The sequence below is a fragment of the Sorex fumeus genome, unplaced genomic scaffold (assembly GCF_029834395.1).
Source record: "Sorex fumeus unplaced genomic scaffold, SorFum_2.1 ptg000072l, whole genome shotgun sequence".
In the NCBI taxonomy this organism is placed as follows: Eukaryota; Metazoa; Chordata; class Mammalia; order Eulipotyphla; family Soricidae; genus Sorex; species Sorex fumeus.
In genome coordinates this window covers 20,799,349-20,807,031 of record NW_026606129.1, presented here as the reverse complement: position 1 = coordinate 20,807,031, position 7,683 = coordinate 20,799,349, and positions in this window count along the sequence as shown.

Here is a 7,683-nt window from a genome sequence, read left to right as displayed (position 1 = left end):
GAGGGTCTTAATGTGAGATGTAATGGTTGCAAGGATCAGGCTATGCACACTGCTTTCAGGAAAAGAAACAGTAAGAAGGCCTCTAAGGTGGAAGAAAGTTTGGTGTACCCGGGTAACTAATTAGAGGTGGTTCAAGGGTTGGAAAAGGGAGCATAAGAGGTTGGAAATAAGGGCAAAAGTCCAACTACATAGGGCTCAGAATCTGGTTTAGATGTGTATATTTAATGAAGTCATTTTGAGAATTTAGGTAGAGCACAATGTTCTAATTTTCACATTTTAAAGAAAGTCACTTTTGGCATTCTGGAGGAGTCTTTAAAGGAAGAATCAGATGAGTGGCACCAGTTAGCAAATGACTGAGGCATTTCTAGGGAAAGGAGATGGCCCAGAATAAGGTGGTGACAGCAGGATATAAAAGTTGGATCTGATGTCTATATTTGGAGACAGAATCAATTATTTGAATGGGAGAAGTTAGGAAAAAGGAATGCTAGGTAATTGCTAGGTTTTTGAACTGAGTAATTAAATGAAATGTTGTAACTTTTACTAAATTGGAAAAGTGGGAACCGGAGGTGGCGGTAAGACTTCAAGAATTCTATCTAGGACATGTTCAATTTACAATGTCAAGAAGTCTTCAAATGGTCAAGGCATCAGTTCAAACTGTTAAAGTATGAGTCAAGTCTCAATGGCCAACTTGCAAGCATTTTGAGATAATCTGGTATTAAACATTCCCATGATATTTGGAGTCCAGAAACATTATGATAATTTTTTCTTTGTTTTTTTTTATTTAAAAAAACAACCAAATGTTTCAAGCATACAGAAAAATACAGGAATAAAAATTTGAGACACCTGTATATCTACCATCCAGATTTAACAAATGTTAACATTTTACTATATTTGCTTCGGATCTTTTTTTAAATAAATAACACTATGCACACAGCTCAACTCCCTCATCCCATTTCTCTTAACTCCATGATATCATTTATATAAAATTCTAAAACATTCCAAACAATTCTATGTATTTTTATGGTCTGCTGCATATGTAGTAAAATTATTTTAAAAAGCATGTGAGGACATGCCAAGAGCAGAAATATTTTTTGTTATTCTAATTTACATTAAAAGTAGCTCAATCCCAACACATCAGTGGTTCCAAAAAATCATTTGGAGAGTGGCTTTCCCCCTAACTTAAAATTTTGCAAGATATCTATTGCAAGAGCATTGAAAGCAACCTCTCATTTTCAATGGATAGAGGCGACATCTAAGAGATCTATAGCCCAAATTCACATGGTTTCTTGAGAGAACAAAGGATTAATCTTTGCAGCATATGACCCTTTGTGTCAGCTATGCCTCTAGAACCTGTAGCATAGCTCACAAAGCCACCAACACTAATTATTCAGGACTGTCATGCACATAATACAATCCCAGAGTCCCCTCTTTAGAAATTCCAGAATCTTGACACAAATGGGCAAGAAGCAAAAAAATCTACCCCCTCCTCCCCAACCACCCAGTCACAAGAAATTTAATTCTTCCTAAAGTTAGACCTCCCCTCAGCTCTTTCATCACTCTAAATATGGCAACATACTTCTCAGCCACTAGATTAACATATTGAAGTCTTCTTAGCTTCTCATCCTTTCTCCTATTAGGGGAGAAAAAGCATTCAATACAATAAGCTTTAGCAATCTTTAAAGAAAAACACAAAAATATCTCTCCATCCCCATTTGGTAAGATACCTTCCTTTTCAGCAGGTAATCACATCCCATTTAATTTGGGTTTTTTTTCAATGCTGATTTTTTTTCCCTAAGATTTTATGTGGACTGTTCCCAGGAGTTACTTCCACTGTTTTCTCTTGAGGAATGGCATGCAGATGCTGGAGCCCTGACTTCTCACTGGTTCAATCTCTCACTTCTCTTATTTCCACCACTTTGCCTCTTTTTGGTCTCTTACTAACTACAGCCATTTCCTAAATTCCTCAAGAAAGACTTGATTTGTTCTTCAGATTTTATTTTCTTGTTGGATCCTCTCCCCACCCCAAATTATGCAAAGAATAAAAAGACATTTCTAACCATAAACCCTAATTGATAAAACAAATACAAAATACAAGTGAAAGTATTAGATCGCTTGCCTACCCACCCCTCACAAAAGAACCAGGAGACAAACTCTCCAAACTATTCAAGTCAGTGACAGAGCTGGAAAAAATATTCTCCAAATGTCATGTGAAGACATCTATGCCTACATCCTCATGCACTTCCTAATTAAACCCATTTTGAAGTAACAACCAAGCAAAAGAACAAAGTTTTTTTATATTTGAAAGAAAATAAAACGTTTCTCCTCAATTCACACACAAAAAAAATGCACTGCAGAACACTCTGGAAAGGATTGGGAATCTACTCACCTCTTGTAGATATCATCAGATGATTTTCTTCATTCTCTTACACTTATAGCGCAAGTATGAACATCTATGTAAGGGTTCTAGAACTTAGTAAACAAGATGGGCAAAATTCCTCTTTCTATGTAGAGTATTTAGTCTCCTTATTTTCATGTCCAAGTAATAGATAAAAGTAGACTATTGGGTCAGGGTGAAAGTACAGCAATTGAGCCACTTGCCTTGCATGAAACCAACCTGGTTTTTATCTCTCACCCCATATACTGTCTCTTAAACCCTTCCAAGAGTGATCTCTGAGCACAAAATCAGGACTAAGTCCTGAGCACCAAAGGGTGTCATCTTAAAGCCATTCAAAACTTTCAAAATGACTAAAATTTCAACCATTTTAAAGCTTTAAAAAATAAGGTAAAAATCATTTTTAAAATATCATGCTGAGAATACTCATGCACACAATAGATAATGCAATAAACATTTGAGAAAGGATTTTCTCAAGTAGTTAGAGATATACTTAGAGATATAGCCCCACTATGAGTGGGGGAAGAATGGGTGGGGATAATTTACCATCTTTTCAAATCCTCAGCGTGTATTTTCTCAGCAGAACGTTGGTATTCCACATTCCCTTTTTCCCACACTCCTAACCCCACATCTTTAAAAGGCTGAATTCAGGAAGGCAGGACTGGACAAATCAAATGCCTCATTAAAAATGCCTGAATAAATGTGTCTAAAGATGAAATTATAGCTCTTAGACCAGCACTCAAAACCTGGAATAAAAGAAAACAGAGAAAGAGGAGGTGGGGCCAAATTATGCGATATGACCATGGTTACTTATCCAGCAAATGTTTCTGAAAGCTACTAACTACTAATTGTGGTAAAGGATTTTAAGCCAAGAAATGGTGACTCTCTCTACCTCTCTACCTCTCTTTCTCTCTTTCCCTAACAATCTTGTAATTCATGTTCAATTTAGGGATGGCAGTGGCACTATGTCTTAAACACAATAATATTTTAGAGAAATTTGAAGACTAAGTTAACAGGTATGCTAATTTAGCGCCATATGAGAGATGCAACTTCAGAGATTTCAAATAATTTAGTGAGGCGTAACTATTTTTCTAAAGTTTTGTGGCTTTTTTTTTATCAACATAAAAAGCTCTACCATGTAGACTAATTCGAGGCTGCAGGTAGGAGAAATTATGGGCTTTATTATGCCTGCCTGGTACTCTATAGTAAAAGCATTCAGCACTAGCACTTCATTCTAGAAGGTCTGTAGAAAGCTTATGCCCTGACATAGCTCAACTGGTGTTTTGTGAAAAGCAGCAGAGAGGAGGTTATGGTGTCTTGTGTGCCAGACTCAGAGGTCTGCATCTCTCTGTCTTAAAAAAAAAAAAGGTCCACAACAGGATGTAGTCACACATGGATCATAGAGGCCCTTGGGTCACTGAATGCCATTTTGGACTTGATAAAAGAGATTAATTTTCATTATTATTATCTCCACGGCAGAGTCTGGCAAACTCCCCGTGGTGTACCCAATATGCCAAATACCAGTAACAATGAAGGGTCTCATTCTCCTAACTCTGAAAGAGCCTTGAATATGGCACTTTTAAAAAAAATCTCAGGGCTAGGACGAAGAGACGTTACTGGGTCCTGCTCGAGGCAATCGACGAATAATAGGATAGTTGTGATTGATTGTAATTATTATCGCCATTAATGGTATTGCTGATTATTCTTGTTTCTAGCCTTTGTGTATTAGAAATGAGCACTCAGTGGTCTTCTAGAACATTCCATTGCTTTCCCTGAAGTGTGTAGAATAGATAGTTGACATGTACCAGGGAACAATGTATAAAGGTTTAACAATCATTTTTTCCCTTTACTTCTTTTGAGTGAAAGTAGACTTGTGTTTTTACTTAAGTATTTGCTCTGAACCATTTTTATTGATATACCAGGATTTATAATGTTTAATTATACTTTTCATGGATACATCATTCCAACACCACCCCCATCACCAGAATGCCTGCTTCCCTCCACCAGAATCCCAAGTAACCCTCCCACACACAACCCTCTTATATTCTCAGTTCTGCAGACAAACTCTTCAGTTTTGATGACTTCACTTTTGATGATTGTGTGGTTCCTTTTCCTCCGTTGCTGTTATTCTGCTCCTCAGACCTAGTTTCTTTATATAAGCTACCATACTCTTTATTTCTGCTTTTAGTTCTCTCATTTTGTCTTCAATAATTTCTGGAGCTTTGCTGACTACCTGTGCCATCACTTCTTTGAGCTCATTAAACATCATCATGGTGTCACTAAAGTCCTTGGCTGAGGATTTACTGATAGGGTGTGTGCTAATTGAGCTTCCTGTGTTATTGTTTTCACTCATTGAACACAATGACTTTTACTTGCCTTCCTTGTTATATTTTTTCAGTGTTCCTGCTATGCTGAGGATGAATGTTTGGAGTTTGTCTCCCTGGAGCCCATTAAGGGAGTAGGCTTAGAATTGCTCCTTTCCCTGCCCATCTTCAGCCAGTGATAAGAAGTATAACGGTGAGCAGTGTGAAATTTGTTGAAGAACGGTCATGTGGTGTCACACACTTTAGAAGATGTGGATATGAGTCCATTGAAAATCTGACCTCTGTTTTTAGTTCCTAGGACAGTTAAGAAAGCAGGAAAGAACGGCATCTTCAGGAGGCTGAAATTAGCTTCTCTGAAGAAATAAATTCCTAAATCTCAGAAAAAGATTGTTGCCACAATCTTTTTCACTCACCAGAGAACTGAGATAGGCATTTGTGAAGAGCAAAACAACACTTCTTGCAAACAGGTGTTGGTTCATTTCTGTTTTGAAGCAACCAAGTTCACTTTGGTGATTGCCTCCAATCAATTCAGGGAAGACCACATAAAGGAGATGTCAATGAAGCACACACTTCTGCTCCCCTTCCATGGTCCATACATATATGCTGGTAAGTTTGCAAAATGTAGTCTTATAAGTAGTGGAGACAGTACAGTAACCTGAGAAATCCTACTTAGATGACTTTTTTTTATACAAACTGGTGTACTGCATTCATAGTACAAAGAAGGCTTATATATGTAAAATCTAAAAACATCACACTTAGGATCACAGACATAGTACATTAGGTAAAGCATCTACCTTACATTTGGTCAACCCATGTTCAGTCTCCAGTATCACATATTGTCCCCCAAAAAACTTCCAAGAGCAATTGCTAAGCACAAAGCCAGGAGGAAACCTAGAACACAGTTTGGGGTCATTCCAAAGCCTTTCCATCCAAAACAATAAAAACAAAGAATGAAAACATCAAACTTAAAAATAAACAAACTGGCAAGCTCCAAATAAACAAATAAACAAACTTAAAAATTATATTTTTATAATGCTGATTCCCAGAGTTGGGGATAGGAAAAATGGGAAGAAGTGGACTTGACAGTACAAGCTTATTAGATAAATATTTCTCCAAATAAGGCATGGTGACAACAGTTACTGCTATTATATCACATCTCTGAGAAGTTATAAGGATAGTTTTAGTACTCTCACCATAATAACAATAGTAACAAAACAATAATTATTTGAGGTAGGGATATGTTGAATACCCTTACAATGGTAAATATATTATATATTTTTATATATTCACACGGTCCTCCCATTGTTCGTCGATTTGCTCTAGAGGGCCCAGTAACGTTGTGAGATTTGTTACTGTGTTTGGCATATCAAATACATCACAGATAGCTTGCCAGGCTTTGCCGTGCAGGCAAGACACTCTCAGTAGCTTGCCGGGCTCTCCAAGAGGGGCGGAGGAATCGAACTCGGTTGCCATGTTGGCTGCGTGTACGGCAAACGCCCTATCCGCTGTGCTATCACTCCAGCCCATTTTTATATATTATAAATTCATAATATATCTGTGTAGCAAACCATCGCATTATACTCCTTATACTTAAACAATTATTTCCCAAGAAAGCTGGCAGGGAGTGCAAGAAACTCATAAGAAGGTCTAGATAAGCATTTATAGGTAACATTGGTGTGGATGGCAGCATAATAGAACCAAATCTAGCTTCCCTTTGCAATTTTAAACATATCTAAAGTATTTTTTTCTCTTCGTTAATTGGGGGTGTGTTGTTATGAAATCTCCTAAAGATAATTTCCTTTGAAGCAACTTTTACATTTCCAGGGCTGGCTGGTGTGTTAGTTTCTTTTATCTGGAGTCATCGAACTTCCTATATGATAGAAAGAGATATGCTCTGTGGAGATGTCAACTGTTTCTCTACTGAGAGGTAGGGAAATCAGCTCCTCCAAATACAGTTCTTCATCCAATGTACTCCCAATTTCAGTTCCACAATTTACTCCTTCCTCTAACATCTTGGTACATCTGGACTTCTCAGGCACAGCCTCCTCTTTTATGAATTCATCAGAGAGCACTATCCTAAGCCTTCCTAAGCTTTCTCCCACTCAACTTTGTCAATTCCCACATCTCAATATGTTTTCCATCTCTAGAATGTTCTAATATTTCCCTCCCCTCGTCTTTGTTCTTATTGGTTTATATAATATTATTAATTTTCTGAAAGATTTTTGTTGTATATTTTTCCATATTTTAAATTATGTATTGTCTTAAATATAAATTATATAGATTTCCAAAGTATGTCATTAGAAATCAACAGTTGCACTAAGTTCACCAGTGAAAGTTCAATTCTTTGACTTATAAAGCACCATAGAACTGACTCCTTTTGCCTTATTTGTTAACTTTCGCTCCCTTATTTTCTGGTAGCAACTAATTTTAATCTTCACTGTCACTGTCACTGTCCTCCCGTTGTTCATCGATTTGCTCCAGCGGGTCCAGTAACGTCTCCATTGTGACAATTGTTACTGTGTTTGGCATATCGAATGCGTCACAGGGAGCTTGCCAGGCTTTGCCGTGCAGGCGAGATACTCTCGGTAGCTTGCCAGGCTCTCCAAGAGGGGCGGAGGAATCAAACTCAGGTCGGCCATGTTGGCCGCTTGCAAGGCAAACTCCTTACCCGCTGTGCTATCTAAAAATTGTTTGCCTTATTTAATTCATTTATAGTTTTTTTATATGCATATCACACATGAGTGAAGTCAGTGTCTTTTTCTAACATGTTTTACTAAGTATGATGTCCTCAGAGATTTTTTTTTAAAAATCCAGTTTCTGTGTCTTAATACTGGAAAATTCTAAACCTGGTTTGGAAACTAGTCTATCAAATATCTAGTTTATGTCTATTTATTATATAAACAACAAATGGTTATTTATAGTCAATGATTCATATGTCTATAGATATGTATATACTATACACACACT